Here is a 25095-nt window from a genome sequence, read left to right on the forward strand (position 1 = left end):
ATGTCTAACAATTCATAAAGCACTCTGATAGCCTTTTGGCTGAAGATTGGGGTATAAATACTCTAAATTAAATAAATTTCTTGTTTTCTCTTCATATCAGTAGCATATATATAAGTTGCCCATTAATTTCAAATTAACTTACAATGCAATCCTACATGGTCTAATGACAGCTAATTCTACTGCTTTCAATGAAAGAGACTCCCAGCTAAATTTATATGAAGGATTGTGGCTTTAGCTGCTATGGTTCCCCATTTCACTCAGGATTTTTATTTTAAAATACCTAATGTTAAATAAAATATTATCCAAGATATGTTTCACCCTCATGTTTTCAGAATAGTTTTATCACATGCCTCTATTTCAGAAGAATACAAACCACTAAGATACAGTTAGATTTTCCAATAGATTCCAATTTGATCATATTAGGACATGTGCCAAGGGTGTGCACTTAACAGTTTCCAGAACCAGAGATTACTGGGAAACAGGATGGGATTTACAAGCAGAAATAACATTTCATTTATTTCAATTGCTTCATTTTTTTCTGCTGATTCAAATCTGGGTGTAGAGGTGGTAACAAATGCTCAACAACAATGAACAACAACAGTAACAAATGCAAAATCTTCACTGTTTTAGATGAATTCCGGAGAGTCATTAGGCAAGGAGAAAAAAAAGTGATCTGGTTCCTTGCCTTCGGTGAAATGCCAGTGCCTGTTACTTTGACTTCATGTCTCCCTGAAATGTAAGACTCTCAGTGGAACCGCAAGCCACCTGCCACCAAAGAGCTAATTATAGCAGTGACTCAGCAGGGCTAGGACATCTGTGCCAAACTGCAAACCAGCTGTTGGCTAGCAGAGGGGGGCAGGGGATAAGATGGAAAATGTTTGCAAGAGCCAAATACTTTTCTCTTCTCATTGCCTGTAATGCTTAAACTGTCTTTGCATATTCTAAGCCCACTAAAAGCTTAGAAAATGAACTTTACTAATAATTCCAGCAGTGCCATCTCAGATCAGGGACAAGGAATTATGTGGACCTCCAAATCTTGTTGAATGCAACCCCCAGTCTTCTTGGCCATTGGCTATGCTGGCTGGGGCTTCTGGGTGTTGTAATTCAGCAACATCTGGAAAGGCACACTTTGGCCATTCTTGTCTTGGATCTATTTACCCTTCCTGGTCTAATTGGCCATTGCAGAAGTTGTTCTGGGAGCAGAGATAGCCAAGGATACAAAGGCATGACAGAACTGTGAAGGAGTTCTGTGAGCCCAAGGAACTTCAGATGTTTACATGCAACATGCTACAACTCAGCATTTAAGTTATATGCTACCTTAAGAACACAGTAGGAAGCTGAGCTCCCCTTGGAGTCCTGATCCACAGGCAGATTTTTTTCCTAAATTGCTGGGCTGTGTCTTGCAGAGGCTTTAAAAAGAAGGGGGGATGTATAATTTCAGAGAAGTGGCAAATGGGTGGGGAAGCAGCTGTACATGAAAGACTTACATCTCCCCTACCTGCACACATGGACCCTATGATGGGAGGCCAGGGGAGCTTAAATCCTCCTGAGACTAGGTGGCCTATGAGGCTGAGTCTCTTCAGGAGTTATCAATTAGATGTGTGCTAAAAGAGCAAGCAGTAAGTAGACAGCAAGTGTTTTTGAGCCTAAAATATGCCTGTGCCCAAGGCCTAAATATCCTAAAGGCAACACATCCCATCTGAACTTGGAAGCTAAACAGGGTCAGCTCTGCTTATTACTAGGATGGGAAACCAATAAATACCAGGTGTTGTAGTCTATATTTCAGAGGAAGGCTCATTAGGAGAGGAGAGGCAAAACCACCTCTGAGTATTCCTTGCCTGAGAAAACCCTAACGAATTCATGGGCTATCATAAGTCAACAGGTGACTTTAAAGCACTTATACAATACAAGCTGTATTGAACACAAGGAGGGCACATCTAAGCAGACAATGTGTTTGTGAGTGTCTGCATATTTAAGGCTGTTTCAGTGATAATGGATGGGGAAAGTAATTTGGCTACCCTCTGCACAGCAGGGGTTTAGACTGGATGACCCACAGTGTGCATCTGTACTCACAACTTTCTTGTGGGCATCTTATTAGGGTCCCTGATTGGCCACTGTGTGAAAGAAGATGCTGGACTGGCAATACCTTTAGTTTGCTTAGGTTCCTAGATTCACATAGTGGAATGACTCAAAATACAGGTAGTCTAACTTGCAATCAAAAACCAACTAAGAAGAGTAAACAATATTGGCTCTCTCAAGTATTAAAGATTCATAAGCAATGAAGATTCAGGCTTTCTGCAATGTTAACAAAGAGCATTCTGCTTGTTGTTATGGTTAATTATGCTTTTGACACACATTATACAGATTTTTTTCCCTTCTTGCTCAAAAGCAATTTAGAGCAAAAGAATTCAGTCACTACCACAGGCAGCTCCAGTATTACCTGTGTTTCAGAGGTGACATTTTTACTTGGCACTATATGCAGCTTTTAGAATATACTGTACAATAAATGTATTGTTAAAACCAAACAGACTACCCTGTGTTCATAACCAGCAGCAAGATATGCAGATGAAGTCAAGGGCAATTCTGCTTTCACAGAATTCTAGCTCCCTCAGAGGTGGTTATTCCTGTTACAACAACAGTACATGAACTATCACTTTGAAACGTCTGGCTGAAAAACAGTGAAATGGAAGGTTAGCAATATGTTGACTCTGAATTTGTGTGAACTCTTTTCTCACAACTCTGTACACATGATTACCCATACCTAGGCTACGTTTTTTAGTTGTGTTCCTTCCAGTGCAACTAACATATAAAAGCACTGTGTTCTTTCACAACTGGCATGACTTTCTCACAAACACCATCCCAGCTCTGAGTAGTAGCCACAGCGAGACAGCCAATTCAGAAAGGCCTCCAGCACCAATCTTGGGTCCAGGCCATGACACCAAGTCTTAACCAGACAGCCAGAAGCCCTCAAACTGCAGTTCCTAATCATTCCGTCACCTATACAATAGATAACAGCTCCTTCCTAAATAGGAGTCTTACCCATGGGCCAGATTCAGGCAGATTCAGGATAACAATGGAATTAGTGTGACGTGTGTGATAATTTTCCACACAATCGTGCAATAAGTATGGCAAAAAGATGGGAGCAATCTGCTTCGATCCCGTCCTTATCCTATGTGTGATAATCTCCAGAGAGGTGACACAGAGTGCTAGTTTTCAGGCTCAAGGCCTGGTGCTTTATTGATCAAAAGGAGGGTGAAGTCTGGAATGGTCTGCAAATCTGGAAATGATATGAAGGACTCTGTTGTGCCTGAGACGTGCAGGGACATGTTGTCCGCTCCCAAAGACATCTCCAGTGACCATTTTTCTCCAAGTTAAAGTTGTCAACATTTGGTTGAGCACAGAATGGCCATTTGCTTCTTGCCATAAATATCAACAAGTCTGCTTCTGGACTTACTTTCTTCAATCCTCCTCTTTTGGCTCAGTTTCCTGAGCAACTGACATTTTCCTCCTGAAGCTGAAAGTTTGGGAACTGAACAGAAAAAACTGCTTTCAGTTGCTTGGTAAAATTATCTGTTTATCTTTGTGTTGTGGAGTCAGTAGTACATGCACGCACACACATGCACTCAGACAGGTTGCTCAGCTTTCCGTTGATTTATAAACAGACCTACGTAAATTGTGAACATATAAAGCCACAATCTGAGAGTGAAAGTCCACTACCTGTTACCTTTCTAGTTTTTGCAGCATGCCAGTTCAGTGACAAATTTGTTTCTTGTATAGACACCTGTGTGAGAGAGGAACACATCTCCAAACAGGAAGTTAATAAACGCCAGGGAGTAATGGCTGAATGTATTTCTCTGGCACAGGTCTCCAAATGTATGAAACTGGGAATCTGCCTGGGAGATACCAATTTAAACTTTGTGGCAGCAGCTTGCTTCAGAGGAACGTATCAGGCAAATTCCTAGTTTCAGGCTGGAGTAAAAGACTGGTCAATGGATCCCAGCTGCTCATCTTTTTCATATGATGAACATCTTTAGATCAGAGGTTGAGAATACTACTTTTTTGGCCATGCTAGCTGAGGGGTTCTGGGAAATGTTATCTAAAGAGGTAACATTCTCTGGCTCATGACTAAATAAAATGTTCACTTGCATGAGTAAGGATTAGTGTGAATTATGTAACTATTGAGATGAGATTAACTGTTCCTCAAAAGAAATGCAGACACAGAAAAAGTAAGTTTTATATTAATTTGCTGTATTCTTGATATTTTGACAAATTTTAAAACAATTTTTAAATCTTGGTTTTTTTAACTGTACAGTTTGATTACTGTTGATTTTTCTTTTGGCTATAAACTGTATTTGGTTGTCTAATAATAAAATTGGAAATTAGATACTAAGAAGGGTCACGTTTCTATGTTGTATGTTTTGTAAAATAAAATGTCAGGATAGGTCTACTGAAAAATAGTAATAGTATCACCACCACTGTCTTAAATGATACATACACTGCAGCTTTCTGTTGTCACTGTGATGGATTATTAACCCCTCTTTTGAAGGTAAGACATGTCAAATTATAAAATAAAGAATTTGGAAATGGTCTTTTTGGATTATACCCCCAGAGCTCCCCACCTAACATGGGCAGGGGACAACTTTTCCAAGATCTTAAAGTATTTTTAGAATGAAATGTGTTGCATGAAGGTATGGGCAAAAATGCTGAGTTCATGTATTTATAAATCCTATAAAATTTAAAAGGAAGCCAGTGCCTGCAGACCCTTTCCCACTAATAAAGCTATTCACATTAAGTATCAGGATTGTGCTTCATATTCACTGAAACAATCAATTACATAAAGACACAAAGTACCAGTTTTAAAGTTGCTGCTGTCATTTTTAATCACTTATTCAGTCTTAAAAAAAATCCAAGCACAAAATTCAACTTTGACAAAGTTATGAATAACTTTGATGTAATATGTTGACATACTGAATAAATAAGCATCTTAAGCAAACAATGAGCAGATATGTTGAACAAGTGTAACAAATGCATAAGCAGTACAATCTATATGAAGGCAGAAACTCAAAACACAACACGGTCAAATTTAGGGGAAATTAGCACAGAAAAGCATAGGCCATCCGCTGGCACAGGCACCTTCAGGCCAGGGGCTGCAAAAGTTCAATGCCTCCTTGCACCAGAAGTCCCATGAGGAATTGGGCCTTGTTCTAATTTTGGAATCTGGAAAAAAAAAAACCAGGAAGGAATTTTTAAAATATATTTACATATGTGTCTGTGGATGAAAAAAAGAACATCCTTTTAAAGAAAAGGGAAAGTCGAATGGAAACAAAAAAATAAAATAAAATAAAAATATACTCATATGTATTCTTTTAAATTGATATATGTTAAATGGTTTTAATTCTTTACTGCCTAATAATGACATTTTAAACATAACTTTTCATTTGTTTTTATCTATATGTGTTTTTACTTGTATTTGCTTTTACCTTGTAAGCCTTGAGTCTCAGCTTTTCAATTGGGGAGGAAGTAAATTATAAATAAAACAATAAAAACCAATATATTTTATTTGGGTTTTTTTATTAAAATATTTCTATCCCATCCTATATTACAAGATCTTAGGGCAGCATAAAATTAAAATCAATATAAATAGATTTTTAAATTTTAAAGCAATAGAAATAATTTAAATAGACTATGGTCCGTTACAGACCGCCCAAAAGGGGCGGTCTCGGGCCGCTGCCGGTTTCAGCGCAGAAGAGTCACAGCAGCCAAACCATGTGACTCCTCCGCGCTGCAAAGAAGGAGCACGCTGGCAACCCGGAAGAGACGCCGCAAGTGCCAAAGCGCGCACTCGCAGCGTCACTTCCGGGCCGCAACATGCGGACACATAGCGTCCACTATGTCAAAATGGCGGCAGTGTGGAACGGCCGCCGCCATTTGTTACAGACTCTGTCTGTAACAGGGTAAAGGGCGTCTGGAAGAGATGCCCCTTTTTCAAAATGAGACGTCCTAAGGACGTCCCTTATGGCAGTCTGTAACCCGCCATATGTTAAGCATAGTTTTTAAAAGGTTTTAAAAGTTTTAAATCACATGCATAAACATTTTAGAGTAAGCCACTTAGGCCCCAAACAGCCCAACCTTATTTGGCAGCTAAATGAAGCCAGCATGGATGCTAAAGGAAGGGCATTCTCATGTTCTCACACAATGTATTGGCCCCCTCCCCATTCCTGAAGACCTCAGTCCTTGGGCAGGCATGTACAGGGAGAACCAGTCCTTCAAGTGCTAAAGTCTCAAATGATCAAAAATATATAAAAAATTGTTTTATGTGTTTTTTTGGGGCTATGTGGCCATGTTCTAGAAGATTTTCTTCCTGACATTTCGCCAGCATTTTCAGAGCAAGGGTTTGCCTTCACAGCAATATGAGGATTACTAGTTACCATCCTCTCCTTCACATGTAGCCAGGATTTCCTGTAACATGACATGCCTTTTTACTTTTCCTCTGTATCAATTGCTTAAACTTTGATGGAAAGAGCATATACAAGTCTACCTAAACCTTGCCCTTTGGGGCAACAGACTGTGCTGAGCACTAGCACCTCATGTTTCAAACGGGGGTAGGTGCCTCACCCTGATAATTTGGGGAGAGACTCCTCCTCCTCTACATAGACCACAGTGAAGTGGACCAAATGGTGGCAAAACCATAGGTTATGTGATGGGTTGCATTACAGTGAAGCAGGCACATGACAAATTCCAACAGAGAATCAATATTTTCAGCTTGCCAATAACTATTGTTTAAATAAGTTGTTAGTCACTGAGAGAAATATCACTATCAGCTGAACAGAGCTCAAGGAAAGGAATAAAAACATTATCTTGAGGGAGATCAGCTAGGCATGAACCTGTCAAAATGAATAGAAATACTATGGATGCCGGCTGTGAAAGCCTTTGACTTCACACATGCAAGGTCATTTTTCTTTTTAAAAAAACACAACTATATTTGTAGGATTGCTCAGTACAGAAATAATTCAATTCAAAGAATTTTCAACTTGGAGGCACAGAATATACATGAATCTATATTTACATATAGCAGATTAGTGTGGGTGTGGCACGCGCACGCACACACACACAGCTGGAATCAAGATGTGATGGTGCTGGGCCTGGCTGCTGTTCTTGCCCTTCTTTGAGGCCAAAAAAATGAGCCCTACAAATGTTAATGAAGAAGGGAGAAAGAGTGACAATGGGATTGCCAGTATGTTTCTTTAGGGTCCTGCAGGAGAACAATGTGGATTCCCAACTCCTGGTTCTGGTCCAAGCCTGATGTAGGCCCATGTTGAACACTCTATGTGCAAATATTTAGTAAGCAGTGAACACCACTAAAAGCTTGTACTCTGTTGTATTTTATATTTATATTTTATTTTACACATAACACACAAAAGCTTTTCATGAGCTATCATGAAAATGTCTGTCTGTCTTTCCATACAGGGTAGTATTGCAGTATTATATAGCTGTTGTCATGAAAAGGGAAAGATATGCATACTGAGTGTAGAATTGAAATGAACAACATTGGTTCTTTTTTTCTCTCTTTTCATACTATCAATAATTGGATTCCCTATATGAATGCATTGCTGCATTAGGCCAGTAAGCCAGTGGAGAAGTTAGTGGGAATTCAGATCTGTTTTACCAAGTGTGGTTAGGCAAAGACATGGGCCAACCCCCCGCCAGTAGGTTTAGGCCTCCTTTACCCTATAAAACCCACATGGAGTTTCATTTACTTTTAGGAAGAAATAAGTCTTCTGCACTTGCCACTGCTTTCAAGCCTCTAATGGAAAACTGACATTCAAAAATCAGAAGTGATGGTCTTCTCAGCTAAACCAAAAGATTAGGCTTGACTAACTACTGCAGACTGCATTGTTGCATAGAGTGACAGGGTTTCAGTGTCTGGTTCCAAGGTCGGCAACCCCAATGGAAATTTCATCCTTCTAGCCCTTTTTGCAAGCTGAGTCTAGTGATGCATTCAACATCAGAAAAAGGCTGGGGATTCCAACCAACATTTTCACATGGGCTAATTGTACAGCAAATGTATAATTGGTTCATAATATCAGCATTTGTGCAGTTCTCTAATCTATACACTGTTTAGACAGTAATAATTCTACAGGTAATGCCCTCAGGGTACATGGGGTAGGAACTAGAGAATATGAGATAAAGAGGGTGTATGCTGCTCTAAGGTATGAAATCTGAACCAAGGTAAAATTCTCAACAAAGCCTCTTGTGAGTCATGGTGGATGTAAAGAAGGAGCTCTTCCTCTCCTTTTCACTTGTGGCCAATCATCTGATTGATGTAACATAGAAAGTCTCTCTTCTCAAGGAGTGAAAAGTCAAGCCAGTCATGTTGTCCACCAGGTATTTCCAGAAAATAATTCCTCTCCCTTGTCTCACCACAAGTGACTTAGGATCTTCCATTTTAATATTATCTATTCCAAACCTATGTATTTCCAAAATAATATGAATGGGCTCACTCCAGATCCCTGCCTCCCTAGTTCCAGCAGATGTCCCTTTAACCTATTAAAAATTCAAGTTCTGTAACATTGTAGATCCTAGGTTCCTTACACAGTTAGTAAACTTAACTATTTGAAAAGCATCTGGACTGATACATATTGCTACATGGAGTGTTGGAAGCATCTTTCATGAACTTTTGGTTTTCAAGGATCTCTCATCTTCCCCTTCATCTCCCCTCCACCATAGCCTACTCCTTTCAGCAGTGTGTCTCTCTAAGGAAATTGTCACGCATTGATTTTAAGCCTTGATTAGACCCAGAAAAAAACAGCTTTAGCAATACTTATTGCACACCTCCAGCCGTTAGCTCTGGGTTCCAAAAGCATGGTTAAGACATTCCTTTTCATTGTTGGGGGAAACCAGTCAATGACCTCACAGTTGCACTTGTCCCCAGGTGCAAAACGTCACTACTGGGGCAGTTGCAATACTTGCAATCAATTGGTGTCAAAGTCCCCTCCTATCCCCCTGTCCCCTCTCCCCCTTGCTCTTCCCAAGCAGGCTGGCTCCCTTTATTTTTATTTTCCTATTTCTTTTGTTGTTGAATTTTCACTTAAATCACAGTAGCAGAGCTCCACAATTGCATTAGAAAGTGAAAATAAAAATAACATTTTAAAAAAACCTCAAAAGGCATGCTGGGTAGGGAGGTGAGATTAAGGAAGAGAGCACAATGACAGAAGCAGCCCCTGTCACACAAGTGGGAAAATTGTCATAATGGCTGCTCACAAACAGGTATAATTCCATTTTCTTTAACAAGAGTGACTACAATGAGAATGGGGCTTGTGCAATAATATAGAATTACAGAGGGCTGGAGGAATTGCTGTGGGGAAGAGGGAGTGAAGGAATCAGGTTTGGCCAGCCATGCTACGCACACACGAATCTGGATACAAGCCAATCACCCACCCACATACCATATAAGAATGGACAAACTGCAATGTCTGAATATTTTCTAACAATATTTAGCATTGTTAGAAAGAAAGGTAGCAATAAGATGGGACAATTGTTAAGACTGGTTTAAGGATATTACCGTATTGTTTTATATGCATTAGTCATTTTGACACACAATCATGAAGTCACACATATATAAAAATGGCAACCATGGAAATGTGAAGACAACAAACTCTACCACTATACCAAATCCTTGAATGCTTCATTCAAATGAATGGATGCATAAAATATGTACCCCATACTCAGCACTAATATAAATACACTAAGTATATTAATTTGAACTACAGCAGTCATTAAATATGTGTAACATCAGCCTCACAATATCACTTTAACCTCTCCCTACAACACTGTAAACTTTTTTTTCCTGCTGTTTCTATCTTTTAACAGTGGCAGTGACCTCTGCCTAGGGCTTCAGAAAGGATTAATGACTAACTGGAATTAATGGTCCTTGAATGTATTTCAGCTATCAACTCCTCCAGTCCATTATTAATCCCATGAAATACCCCAGACACCACTCTGTCATTATTATTAAAACTTCATTTATATATATATATAAAATAATCTGTGCACAGATGGGTGGAGTGTAATCAAGAATGGAATAAATCTAATTGTATCTTAGGGCAATGGTCACTGGACACAAATACAACCCCAGGCTTTAGAAAGGTACGGAATTTTCAAATATAGCAGGCTTTCTTTCAAACCCACATTCACTTGTGCAAAAAACTATTAAGCGTCAGTTCAGGTGCTTATTCACAACTATCTTCTTCTTCAGTGGAAGAGCTGCCCATATCACATACCACAACCAGAGTTTGGAGAAGTTTGTGTTTGAATTACAATTTATACAACTCTCCCACCCACAATTTCCAGCATGGCCACTGAGGTTCTGGACATTGTAGACTAAAGAAAGGAAATTTTCCAGGATTGGTTCTCTGCACATCTGTCCTTCACCTCCAGATAATTAATAATGATATTTTTAAGGTGAATGAACAGGGATGGTGTGTACTTCATGCACCATTCTAACAATCCAAGTGGATAGATAGTGAAAGACTGCAGTCCCTTAAATATTAACTTGGAGTCAACCCCGTTAAATACAGACTTATGGACAAATAACATGAATACGGAGATGATCAGATGGGGGGGAAGCCCGGAGTAAAAGGAATACTCCTGGCAAAGTTATGCGATAGTGCTGAAGATTTTCAGACACATCACGTTTATACAGAACTTGGATAAGTCCTGGATAAGCTTGTTGTCGTCTGAAAATCTTCAGCGCAATCGTGCGACTTTGCCAGGAGTATGCCTTTTTCTTCCCTGATTTCCTCCCAACTGATAATCTCCTATGATAGGACCGTGTGATATGAAATGCAGTCTAAGAAGATCAGTATTATAGGTTGAATCGCCCTTATCCCAAGAGCATGGGAATATTTTGGAATTCTGGATAAGGGAGATTCACTCTGCAAAATCCCCAAAAGATCACAGTACCAATAAATGTGCTCTTTAAACCCATGCATATTGGTTTAGGAATTTAAAGATTTGTTGCACCTATTATTTATATACTGCCCAGAAACCATTATCTTATGCTTACTTGGAAGCAAGCTCCACTAATGTCAGCGGGGCACTTTGACATGATAATCTGTTTCACATGATTAATATTTCTTATGAAAAACAAACCTACACCAAACTTTTAATACGGTGAAAGCTAATGCTCTCCTATCAGAAATCACTCTTGCATATAGGACAATAGATGGACTCAGTATACTAGAGTCTGGAGAGCTAGAATAACATACCATCCAACTGTCTCCATTTGACTGGGGCTGTACAATTAACCTTCTGTCATCCCACTTTTTCAGATGCTTTTAAAATATTCCAGTTTCTCTTTCCTCCTACCACTTTTCTCCTTTATCCTCAGCTTCAATGCTGCAAACGGAATTCAAAGTGTGAAAGTAGTTTCCACTCAATTAACTCAATTAACTCTCTATTGACAAATTACAGAGGACTTTAACAAGATAGGGAAGTTTATGGAATAGAGAGTGAACTGAAAAAGTTTGATAAGATATTAATAGAAGGGGGAAAACATATGATAACAAAGTTATACAAACTGTTATTAGATATATACAGATGCATGATGAAACCATTAAGACTAATATGATTAAATGGTTGCAAAATATCGGAAGAGTAATCCCATTAGCAAACTGGGAGAAATCATGGAAAAATAATCTTAAATTCTCAAAATGTAATAACCTAAAAGAGAACTATTATAAAAACTTATTTAGGTGGTATATAGCACCAACTAAACTAGTGAAGATCCAGAAGACAGACAACAAAAATTGTTGGAAGTGTAAGAAGAAACTGGGTACACTATACCACATGTGGTGGCAGTGCAAGGAAGTAAATACATTTTGGAAAGGCACCCATAAAATAATGGAAGAAATAATGCAAAAGAACCTGCTGCTTGTACCAGAATTATTCTTGTTAAATATAACAGAGGTAGTCAGTGTGATCTGAATTAGGAAAATAAAAGTGTTCTATTATACATGATAACAGCTGCACATATAGTACAGTCAGCCCTTCTTATACAGTGATTTTTTTATACACGGATTCAAAAAAGTACAGTGGACCCTTGTTATACGCTGGGGTTTGGTTCCAAGATCCCCCGTGTATAACAAAATCCGTGTATGCTCAAGTCCCATTAAGTATAATGACATAGCAAAATGGTGTCCCTAATAAAAAATGGAATATCAAGGTAAATTTATACTTTTTTGGAACATTTTCAAACCGTGTATGCTTGAATCCGTGTATAAAAAATCCGTGTATAAGAAGGGCCGACTGTATACATTTCAAATATCAAACGTTGATTTTCCAATTTTTATAAGGGACACCATTTTGCTATGCCATTATATTTAATGGGACTTGAGCATCCACAGATTTTGTTATCCACGGGGATCTTGGAACCTAACCCCAGCGTATAACAAGGGTCCAATGTATACTGGAGAAGTAAAATGATGCCCACAACTGATAATGCATAGTAAAACTACATGAACTAGCTGTAATGGATAATCTTTCTATTTATGTTAATGGGAAAACAATACAGAAATATAAAAAGAAATGGGGGAAAATATCAAAACTATGGATTAAAGAGTGAACGAACAAATGACTTTAAAAAGTAAGAGTTTATAGGATTATTTGTATTAAGTATTAGATACAGATTTTATACATATTATACCGTAGCTATGAAATAATATATAAAGGTATGCATGTCCTAAGGGAATGTAATGTTTGAGTTGAATTCGGAAAAGGTATGTTCTGTCCAAAAATCCTCTTTATATCAGAAAAAAGTGCTAAGGAAGTGTTAATGTGAAAATACATGTATAATGTACAATGTTAATTTAACTATTATGTGCTGATATAATTATTTTATATATATGTGTGTGTATGTGTGTGTGTATATATACTGTATATGATATGTATGAGTATGTTTTTACCTATTTTGTTGGAAAATAATAAAAATCACTTATTAAAAAAATTAATTCAATGAGGAGGAAAGAGAGAAGGGGACAGAGTTTTGCCTTCTCAGTAGCCTCAAGCAAAGCAAACAGCTAACAGCCTCTGCTAGTTCTTACTCTTAACATCTTTTGCCATCTAGACTGCAGTTTTCATCTGTTACATATTGGAAGACATGGAATAAGGGGTTATGTCATATTTCAGGCCTAGACAACCTAAGATTTAAACTACCTGATTCCATGTGAACCTATCTAACCTTCAGAGGCTGATGTTGGAGGCCCTGCTCTCAGCTTCATTCCTTTCACTCAAGACAACCCACATGCCAACAACTCTTGTTTTATTAATGAGTGCGGCAGATCTGCATTTAAGAAGACAGGGCCATAACTGTCATATCTAATTTAAGCCCAACAGACAGGGCCTCTGACCTGCAAGTCCAAAAAAAATTCATCATTTAGTTGTTAGAGAGCAAAGCCCTTGGTTAAACAAGGGAGCAAGACCTATGAATGGTCTCTTAACTTTTTAACAGCCTCATTTAAATGATGCAGAAATTGCCTCCCAAATTCAAAATGTCCACTGAAAAAAGCAACAATACATGTCCCGTTCCAGGTGTCCTGTTATTAAGCATGGACTTGGAATTATAGGGTGCCAATGTAGCTTCTTTTTTTCTTTTTTTGGTGCTAGGCCTGCACAAAATATTTAGTCAAAATAACTAAATACATTTAAAAAAATCATTGCAAATTCCAGCTGGCTTTCAAGCCAGGAAAAAGATCTATGGCTAGGAATGTGCTTTTAGGCAGGATAGTCTCTAAATAAGGTTTCCTCACTTTCCAAGACAAAGATAATTGGAAATTCACCAGGTCAACTCTAGGGCTTGCCTGAGGAGGAGGATGCTAGCTACTGCAAACCCCCTGTCTATCCCAGCTGCTTCTGCTCCTACTATGTAGACTGTTTGCCTATCTGATCCTCCCAGCCAATCCAGCTCTGAATTCCTTGAAAAAGGCTCTCTTGACTGTTAACCCCAATCTGAACTCTGCCAACATCTGATTTAACCCTCTGAACTGCTGACCCATGTTGGCTGATTTTTATCAGCTATAACCAGTGCTCCCTGAACTTCCTTTGTGCAGGGCTTGTAAGCTTAATGATGACAAATTTATGACAACACTTATAGACATAAAGGAATAGAAGTAAGCTGGAACAAAAATGTAATGACATCATTTGTAAGTCCCATTACAGATATAATGACACTGACATCTCTCTCTTTTTTTATCTGTCAGTTGATCAGTCCCTGTAAATAAACCTGAGAACTAAAATATTCTATGGCCTGTTACAGACAGCCAAAATAAAGCTGCTTCAAGTCACAGTGGAGGTATGGTGTTTCAATGATGCATGCGTCCTAAGGGTTCGGAAGCCACACCAAAGCCACACTCCAGTCCTTAGGGCTGGAGCGTGGCTTTGGTGCGACTTCTGGACTCTTAGGATGCATGCATCATTGAAACACCATACCTCCACTGTGACTCGAAGCAGCTTTATTTTGGCTGTCTGTAACAGGCCTATGATTTAGTAAGTAAATCTCAGCTCTCAGTGCATAGGTTTCACTCATATTATCATACAAGAGTGACCAATCTAAATATTGTGCCACACATGCCAGGAGCCAGCACAGTATAGTGGTTTAGGCATTGGGCTATGAGTCTGGAGACCAGGGTTCCAATCCCTGTTTGGCGATGGAAATCCACTGGGTGACCTTGGGGCAAGTAATGCCAAAGTGCCCTGACAAGTCTGAAAACAATCCCGCTGTTACGGGATATTCATGGATTTAAACCCCGTTTATCCACTGAATTTGGGTGCTTTGCTTCCTGTGTGATAAAACTCCTATGTCAACACCAAAGGAAGGAAAGGCAAACCTCGTCTGAACAAATCTTGCCATGAAAACCTTCTGAGTGGTTTGCCTTAGGATCACCATAAGCTGGAAATGATTTGAAGGCACACAGCAACAATAATCCATTCCAGAAGATGACTGTAAGTGGGTTTTGCCAAAAACAAAGCAAACCTGATCTTTAGCACTAACAACATGGGAGACATTCATGGTAGCCAGATGCAGAAATAAACAGCAGATTCCTACAGGTTCAACAGTTGTACAGAAGAGAGAATTTCAGCAGGTCTAATTTTTTAATTAAAGGTGCAGGAGCTCTGTCTTATTTTACATTAAGCCATGTAAAGGTGTTATACACTGGACAGTATTTGTGTTATCTGGTCTATAAATTAGGAACCCTTATCTCAGAGTCCCAAAATTCATTGGAGGGGGCACTGAAGGGGGGGGACTAACTTAGCTTCTCATTCTTCCACATTTAGCATTATAAGCCACTTCCCCCTGGGAAAAGGCTTGGAAGCAGCATTTCTGTCACATGGCTTACCAATTTCTCATCTCAGAGAAGTTGTATGGCAACCACAACCCCTCATTTTAAGGTAGTTTAAAGACCATTTCCTAGCACACCCATTCACAGTAAGGGAAGAGCAAGATGATATTGGCTCTTGTCCACAGTCTGCTACTACAGACGCTTCTAGTGAGAAGAATATGTGTCTACAATGTTTCAGGGGGGTCATTCTACCAAGCAAAAGAAGGTAAGCCTTTACAGTACACTTTACAGTATCCTCCAACACTTGTTTTTACTTGAAACTCGCTAGCCTCTCCACGAAAACAAAAACTTGCAGATATTCAAGCCTCATAGGTTTGAATGGGGATGCGTGCCTGTGAGTGACTATGGGTGCATGTGCCTCAGGCATGCACCCCATTTTAATCCCCTCTGTTTGGTCCTCATGAGTAAGTGAGGGCCACAGATCTGAAGTTCACAAAAATGGAGGGGAAATTGTATAAAGTCATATTATAAATTTGGAGGGAGCGAAAAGTCAAGAGATTGGGAGTGTTTGCAGAAGTGTAACTATACAGAGAATGTCTTCAGTCAGTCCAAGATACAGACCAAAGTTGCCAGCCTTCCTGATCCAAGAAGGTGAGTTCTTGGATCACTGAATACCAAAATGAAAAGTCAGGTCACAAAGAACAATTATACAAGGCCAGGTAGAAAACCATTAGGTCCTTCAGTCACCCAGGCTTAAAGATTTCAGTACACTTCGTAACACAGAGCAGCTGATAGCAAACAAGCAGTTTCTTCTAAACTAGGGGTGAACAACTCTGGTCCTTCAGGTATTTGGGGCCTAAATCTCCCATCAACCTTAGCCAAAACAGTAACTAGTAAGGGACTGTGGGAACTGCAGTTTAAAAAAAACTGACTCAGTATTGTAGCTAAGGGTCCGATTAGGGGAATTTTATTATTATTGTTATTAGCTCAAATATTGCAAGAGGAGGGCCTGCTACGACGGCCCTTGCAGAATCGTCTCCCATTGTGTATATGGAGTAGACCAGGGGATTCCAATAAATAGAGCTGAGACAGACTTCTAGAATTAATAACCAATTTATTTATAATGGGGGAAAACACATACGATTCACTAGCATACACACACACACATACAAGGCTCAGGAAAAGCATAGGTTAGCATGGAATAGGATTTTAGGCATCACTGGGGTTATACATACCAGAATGTGGATTCCCTCCAGGAATCCAAATGGAATATGATGCTGATGGCATGAGGCTCAGCCATGGAATGACTGGCCAGGAGTCAAGAGTCAGGAGCCCAGTCAGGGTTCAAGGGGACAGAGCTTCCCCCTGAAATCCAGACTGGCCCCGTGAACAGGCAAATCTGATGATATTTATAGGCAAAATCTTGCTTCTGGCAAAGGTGCTTGATGGTGAGAACAAAGGTGTTTAATTACTTTCTTTTCACCTGGATGTCCCTGTCTGATTGTCTTAGTGGTCTTAAGCTGCTCGGACAACAGACCCTGGGAGGGAGTAAGAGCCTCAGGCAAGGCAAACATTTGCTCTTCCTGCTCCTATGATAATCCTCTTATGTGACTCCCTACATATGATGATGTGGGTGCCCCTCAGGGGTGTGTGTACATGTCCTCATGCCTTGCTGGCAATGGTGGACAGGCTATGAGAGTTCATCTAGGGGTCATTAAGGGCTATCATTTATACCAAAATTTATATGGAGCAGCATGGGTAACAGTATTACAGAAAATAAAGTGCCTTGACCACGTTACTGGAGTACCTGATCCCAGACATAATCAGCCTCATGTTACCCCCACCTCCAACCCACACATTTTCTCTTTCACATATTTTCAATAACAGAAATTGTTACCAGTCATTATAAATTTACAAGTCGCTTATAAACTGTTAGTGCCATGTCAAGGCAGTAAGTGACAAGGTGCGCGCTACTGAGAAACATTCTTGGTTGCAACAACCCTGCAAGACAGAGATCCTTGGAGCTACTTTGGACACTGGACAGATGAACCTGAAGGAAGTTATGTACATATCAAGCCAGAATCTTCATGACTGATGAAACAGTAGAATTCCCTTTATCTATACAAACTATCTCTATTGATACATTATCCCTAATTATGTCATGTTTACCAAATCTCACAAAAAAAAAAAAAAAATTACCACAAATAGGAGTGGGGTATCCCCAGAGAGTTCATACCATGACGAGGCATGTCTTCCACCACTGTCATCACCACCTTTCCTACCATGATAATGGCCATTTGCTGATTATATTTCAGTATTTAAGGTTCAAATGTGTATCTTGTATTAAAACTGCTCTCTCTGAATCTGCAAAATATATCCTTTTGGCCATGTCCACACCTTATCCAAGCAGGTTGTTCTGAAAACTGTTATCAGGTTTTTGTTGTTCAAACAACCATCTGTGCAATTTCAAATATACTTGATGCATACTATTCAGTGATTTAGACTGCAATCCTATACATATTTACCTAGCAGTGGGATCTATTTCTGAGTAAATATATATATAGAATCACATTGTAAATATGATTATCTGGTGGCATTCTTGAATCAGATTTGTTTAAAGAACTTTCTGAATGCAGTTTTTATTCTGGTAATCATTGCTTATTCAGTCCCTGTGTCATTTCTCCCTTTTCCCTCTTTTGCAGAGGCAGGAATGATAATAAATGAAACAGCTAATCACATTAAAAAAAAAAACTTTAGGAAAATCACTGTCTATACTGTATTTTACAAATAGTCACACACAACATACTTTTATTATCAATGTTTTAATACCAAAAGCAACAAAAGTGCAATATTTGAAAGTTTTAAAAAATGGTGTGCCATAATGATTGCTTCTCTAGTGTTTCCCCTCTTTAATTCAAAGCATGAAAGAGCTAATATACAATGCCCAAACTCCTGGGGTTAAGGACAGACAAATGTTAAAAGGGACAACTCCCATTAATTAGTAACGCAATGTCAGTTATATAGCTGCATGGCATTCACTCAAATGTGTCATCTGTTTTTTCCAAAACTGAAAAGAGCAAAATTTTGTTTTTAAAAATATCATCCCCCAAACAGTTGATAAGAAATCTTAAAACTTACACTGTAGTGTTCTCATCAGTTCAACCCAGCAAGCAGCCTTACGGGTACATTTTAGATTTTGTATCCATACTGCGATCTTCTCAGTGATGTGACTGTTCAGGCACATGGTCAAGTTGCACTCAGCTTCTCCCTTAGTGATGTATGAGAGGCAAGCCCAGCTGATTTATCTGGTCTTTCTGCAGCAGATTAGCACTAATGTTTCTGCCTCTGCATTCTACCTTTCTTTAAGCGATAGGCTCTGCTCTGTCATTGGCAATCCAAATTATACAGCAAATGCAGCATAGATTCTCTTTCTCTCTCTCTCTCTCTCTCTCTCTCTCTCTCTCTCTCTCTCTCCACACACACACACACACATCAATGAAACAATTGCTAGGCAGCTACACATACAAGAAATTACACTGTATTGACTATCCCCTCCAATTTCCCTGCTGGGAAGTGCTGCCACAATAGGTGGCCTTCTGCAAGATGAGACTGCTATAGTTCAAAGGTCTGTTTGCAATTTATTCTTCTGAAATGTATTTAGCTGAATCAGACGCTGTCAGGCAAACAATCTGCATCAAGAAAAAGTGGGTATTTTGTAATTTCAGCCCACTGGTCATGGACATACCACATGTAAATTTTACTGTTTTACTCAAAGTAATAACATTTTGGGAAACCAAATACAAAGTGGGTCAGCCTTTAATTTATTTAACATCCATTAGTGGCCATGCATTCATGCTCATAACCAAGCTTTATTCAATTACATTATAACATGTATCTAGCTCTCCCACTCTAACTCAAATCTGTGCTTCTTTTTATGTTTTGCATGTTGACATTGTAAAAACATTTTGTAAACCGTTCATGTTAAGACTGATGTTTTTACACTTTGCCTCAGAAGATGTCAACAGCTTTGTGGCACTTATTAGCGAAAGACAAACTTGAATAAACCTTTGCAATGTTGTTCTAGGCCTTCCAGTAATCAAGGAGTGTCTTAGCAATAAGAAACCATATTTTATTCATGATGTTTTCGGGCAAGAGACCATGAGATTAAAAAACAGTTTAAATTTTCATAAGCCTCCCAAACACTCAAGAAAACAGAAAATGCCCCTGAGCATTTATTCAATAAAAATTTGAGCAGCCTGAAGTTTGCCCACCGTCCAGATCATTTCATAATAGATTTCTCCCTAGTTTGATGCCCACCACTCTTCCTGACTGACAACTGCTAGTAGCCTTAAGCCTATGGAAATAAACCTGCACAAGGTCCATTTGAGGTGAGTTATAATTTAATCTCTCATCAGTGCTGGAAACTTATTCGCAGATGTTGAACAGTTAAGAAGATTTGTGCTGCCATGATTACTACAAGTAGTAATTTTGCATAAAAATATGTACAGTGCACAGAATTACCAAACAGACCTCTTCCCAGGGATGATATGGAGTATTCCTGTTTGTGGGTATTTTCAGTTAATGTTTTAACTTCTCCACATACCAATAATAAAAAAAAAAGATTAAGCACCTTTGTCACCAAAGCAGAAAGAAATGTTATAAATGTTCAGAATAATTACATTCCTAGGCCCTTGGACGACAGCACCTTCATTCCATATAGTTCAGCGGCTATCTATGATGAGCAATTTTCTGCCCCCTCCACCCCACTACAACCAAATAGTGTAAGCAACAGAGATTTCAAGGGAGATGTTACAGTAGGCATAGGGTAGTTATACAAACAGAGACTGGTCATGCAATAACGGGGGGATAATTTTGGCTCTTGCAACTAAAGTGTCATGGGATCTGTAACGGCTGCAAGCAAAGAAGATCTCATTGTTTTACAATCCCTTTGAAGACAGGATTTAATATAGCAGGAACTTCAGAGCATATGCTTAATGATTCCTATGAGATCCATTTTTCTAGCTTGCCTGTTGATTACTTTGGAGCCCAAGCTTTCTAAACAAGGGTGAGAAAGCTCAGCTCTATATAAGCCTTATCCACACCACCAAGTTTGTCATAAATTGATACAGGCGAAAGTAACTGTCTTATTAAAAATGAAAAACTTTGAACATTAGTTGTAAGTACAGTCCTAGCAAGCTTCTTTTACAAAGTCCTAGTCTGCCACCTCATCATAGGGGAGTGTCCATCAATAGGGGAATGCTGGGTGGTAATGGCTGTTTGCCATGAAATAACTAAATGAAACAGATCTTAGAAATATCAAATAAATAATAAATTATAGGTGATGTTTAGTGCATTACCAATCAGACTTCACATTGTGGAAACAGAATCTGCTACTCCCACATCTTAGCAACAGGGGAATTATTTTTCCAAGTGAGAAAAAAATGGTCTTAATACAGAGTGTGATGGGAAGGGTGGGGGGTATCAAATGAATATTCAATCCCTAGGCCTCTTAAATGGGGGCTGAGTATTATCCAAAAGTGTTTAGCACATCAAAGACTTATCAAACCAGCCAAAACAACCTGCTGGCCAATGCTCTCTATCATGCATATTTGAAGTAGTAAAAGCTTTGATATTAAGCATTTTCTGAAGTGGCTAAAGGCAACTAGCCCTTATTTTAATATAACAGAGTATTATCTCCCTTTCTGTCATCTCTGAAGAAGAAAGAAATATAGAAACTATTCTTAAAGTACCCAAATAATTTTTATGCAAAGGGATCTTGCATTTTTTTATGCAAAGGGACTAACTAAAAGAGAAAAAATGGTAGCATGGGCTTTTATAAACTTGAACCCACTTCCTCAGAGGCATGGGCTGTTACAAAATCCCTTTACATACTGATTTTCCAGACTAACATGGCTAAGTCTTTGAATCAAATCATTTATTATGTCCAAAGTGTTTTGTAAAGGCAGTTCCTTCTTCAGAGTGATTCTGATCAAATACTCTGTATGATAGGGCTCCCAGTATCCTCCACTGGAGTTTGGTTACAGGGCCCACCATGGATACCAAAATCAGTGGATGCTCAAGTCTCACTGTTTACAGTGGGAAAGTAAAATGGTGTCCCTTATGTAAAATGGCGAAATCAAGGTTTGCTTTTAGATTTGTTTGTTTATAGAATATAGAATATTTTTCAAGCTGGGGATGGTAGAATCCATGGATGCAGAATCTGTGGATAGGGAGGGCTGACTGTAATGTGTCATTCAGGTAAAAAACAAACCAATTTCTCCCAAAAATCAGCCTTTTGGGTTAAATCAAATACCTTGCATTGTCTCTCAGGCAAGAAAATTTGGCATCTAGCTATGCTGCTGGTTCCTTTGTCTGATTTAGAGGAACCAAAGAAGCATCTCTCCCAAAGGAAACTACATGAAAGGCATCTGAATAATAAAAATTCAACCCAGAAATTTTTTTTTCATTGTCTGAAAAAACCCAGGCTTATCTAAAATCACCCTTACTCATCCCACGCTCCCTCCCAATCTGGAATTTAGCCAGACAATCTCATTAGTTTATTCACTCTCTTAAAGTCCTCTCAGATTTCTGCCAACACCTCCATCTCTTTGCAGTGCTCCATCCAGAAGTATAATGATACCCAGCACCTCCTCAGGGGGAAAAAAAATCACTCTCATCGTTAAATCTGACTATATTCAGTTGCTCCCGTTTTAACCCCTTTAACTTGAATTTTATTGAGGATTTAAATAAAATACACGGGATCAGCATGACTACACCAAAAACAAAATTACAAGTAATAAGGGAGAAGTGTGAAATTACAAATGCCTTGGCTCACAACCTGTTGTGCAAGAGAGATGCATACTACTCCTACCTGGTGTAATTTAGCCTCCTTCATCCCAGCAAACACACTATATGAACTTGTTCTGTGCTGCAACAAAAAGGCCAGTAGCTCAGTGGTAAAGTAGATGTTTTGCCTGCAAAACAGCTGAGGCTGAACTAGTGCCATCTCAAGGTAACACTGGGAAAGCCCCTGTCCCAAAACCTAGAGAAGTGCTACCAATGTAGACACCAGGAGGGCCACATACAGCCTTTACCCTTATCTCACACACCCCTCAATCAAAATTCAAAAACCCTCTTCAAGTCAGCGTACCTCTTTTTGGGGATCTACAGGGTAAACTATAAAAGAAAGCTGCAAACAATGAAAAACAGTTTGGAAATTTAAATGTAAAATACTGTATGTAAATGATAATGCAACAGATTCTATGCTAAACTGAACACATTTCCTATGTCCAAGTTCCATGCATCCAATGAGGCACCAGAGCAAGGATCTGACCATTTGATTATTCTATAGATGCTGTTAAACAGTTATAACTTTGGATGCAATCATAAACTGCTAAGCAAAATACAAAATACAGGTATACCTGAGTTAATAAAGAAGATGTATTCCTGAGTATTACTTGTTTAACAGAGAATTTGGTATCAGTGGTAGAAATAACATGGAAAGAATAGGAACCACAAAAAAATGAATACTTCAGTGTGTTTCAGCCAACCTTTTATCTAAAACATCTATTGTTGTCATTGTTGTTACTTATATGCACATGTGAAATGAAACAACCTGGTCAGTAAGGCTTTACATAGATGTACATAAACAAAAACACTGTGAATCTTCTAGAGACTAGTTGAACGTCTTTTCCAAAATGCATCCAGGGTCCCCCTCCCCCCCCCCCCCCTTTCACTAGCATCTGCTTTTCTTATGATTTTCACTTTGTTGGCCAAACTTAGAAATCTATGGTTCTTTAACATTATGTGAGTTGCTAGTGAGTGAGGCAGGCTTATCTTTTCTACCCTTTTCTCTTTGTTTTCTCTCTGTTCTGCTGCTACATACTCAAGTTAGGGATTCTGGAGGCAACTTCTGTTTACTTTGCCTGTTTGGGGCAGACACACACTGTAGGATTGGCTAGAGTAGAATCCCATTCTCCCCCCCCCCTTTGTGTGTGTGTGTGTGTGTGTGTGTGTGTGTGCCTTCAAGTCATCTCTGACTTTTGGCAACCCTAAGGCAACCCTATCATGGGGTTTTCTTGGCAGGATTTGTTCAGAGAGGGTTTGCCATTGCCAACCTTGAAAGCTGAGAGAGTGTGACTTGCCCAAGGTCATCCAGTGGGTTTCAAGATTGAGTGGGGAATCGAACACTGGTCTCCAGACTCATAGTCCAACACTCAAACCACTATGCGTGCTAGAAAATTCTTTCTCTGCTGAAGCTTTATTGCATTGTTTACTTCCAGACAGACAGAAGGACAAGGAAGAAAAGGGGGGAAGGCTTGCGAAAAGGGTGTTCTAAATAAATGTTTTCATTATTTTGCAAAAAGGAGCTTCTTTGTTAACTGAGGTATGGCTGTCAATGCAAACACATAGCAGAAATGCTACTGTAAGGAATTTACCTATTTATTTATTTTCCTGCATTTCTGCCCAAAGTGGCTCCCATCCTATAAATTCAGCACCTGCCTTAGGGTTTGTCCATAATGGCCAAAACAACAATTTAAATTATGGGGATTACATTGGCACTTCATTAGCTCCTCATTCCTGCATTTCTGATTCTTACAGCCATGCTTTTGCATGCATAGGTCCCTGCAGTTTCATGATCATGGATCAGGTACACTCCAAGGCAGTCTTGTGCAAAACAAGTTTTGTTTTCTCTTTCATCTAAGAGTGGTGTTGGATGGCTTTTCTTGGTTCCATTAAGTTACAGGGAATGATTACATGCAAGCCAGCAGTTATTCCTAGACTGACTGTCATGTTACAGACTCCACTGTTGAGGGCCCACCTACAGCACAGAACAAGACCCCCAGTACCAGCCTTCATTACAAACAATGGGAAGCTCACATCAGTGGATGGCAAGCCCACAGATAAGAAGAGTGCATTGTATTAGTAAAAACTTCCACCTCTGATGCTGGAATAGACTGACTGGAAGATGATAGACTTTGCTTCTTTGGATGTTTGTTAAAAACAGCTCAGATGGGCATCTCCCAGGGGTATTCCATTCTAGCTCTTGTGTTTAGATGACATGCTCAATGTGCTTTCAAGTTACGTCTGAAAGTGGAGGGGGTTGTTTGTGCTGCACACTGCCCTGAAATAAGGTGTGATAATGCCCTGCATGAAGTAATTAATTAATGATTTATTTTTAGAGGCTATCACAACAGTTGAGAGCTGATTGTGTCTATGTAACACATGGTGCCTGTTATAGCAATAGGGACATTCTAAGGTGTCGCACCAGCCTTTGGCAACAAGCCAGTGGTAAAGTGCTAGCGTTCTTGGACTGTGTACGTGCACAAGCGTGAGAGTTAGCTGTGAATTGCTACAATCAAAACTGAAGTAAACCTCCTCTTTCCTTAATGATGTTCTCCTCATTCATTTCCATTCCATTAGCAATAATAATGTAAACATTGTTTAGTGACTCCTCCTTTAGTGTAAGCGCCATGGGTCAAGGCTGCAGTATGGAATAGAGCACCATGCTATCCTTGCCACCTGTCATGACACGCTGTTGCAAATCTATAAACATTAGCAGCTTTTGAAAGGAAGTCGTAGTCATAGCTGAAGAGAGCTACATAGGGCTAGAGGATATATAATGGTTGCTACACAGATGCTGCTAAATACAGTCCCCCTGTTTACACTTCTGAAGGCATTGTGGTCCGGATGTAGATGATGCTACAAAAACAAGCAGAAGATAGGGGAAGAAGGGAGTCTTGCTGTCTAGCAGAGGGGG

The 25095-nt window shown here is 39.3% G+C and overlaps 1 protein-coding gene across 4 annotated transcripts in view; it reads right to left on the reverse strand.

Moving 5' to 3' along the window:
• Positions 1–25095, reverse strand: part of LOC149313753 (rap guanine nucleotide exchange factor 4) — a 196436-nt gene that overhangs the window by 113593 nt on the left and 57748 nt on the right. Inside the window, exon 1 of one of the 4 annotated variants that reach the window (XM_089519742.1) lies at positions 18474–18745. The exons of the other annotated variants lie outside the window; for them this stretch is intronic. The gene's annotated coding sequence lies outside the window, so the exon portion shown is untranslated. Of the gene's footprint in view, positions 1–18473; positions 18746–25095 lie in introns of those variants that run through there. 4 annotated transcript variants of the gene reach the window in all.

This window comes from Sceloporus occidentalis, unplaced genomic scaffold (assembly GCF_023333645.1).
Source record: "Sceloporus occidentalis isolate IW3139 unplaced genomic scaffold, rSceOcc1.0.p SCAF_4, whole genome shotgun sequence".
Classification (NCBI taxonomy): domain Eukaryota; kingdom Metazoa; phylum Chordata; class Lepidosauria; order Squamata; family Phrynosomatidae; genus Sceloporus; species Sceloporus occidentalis.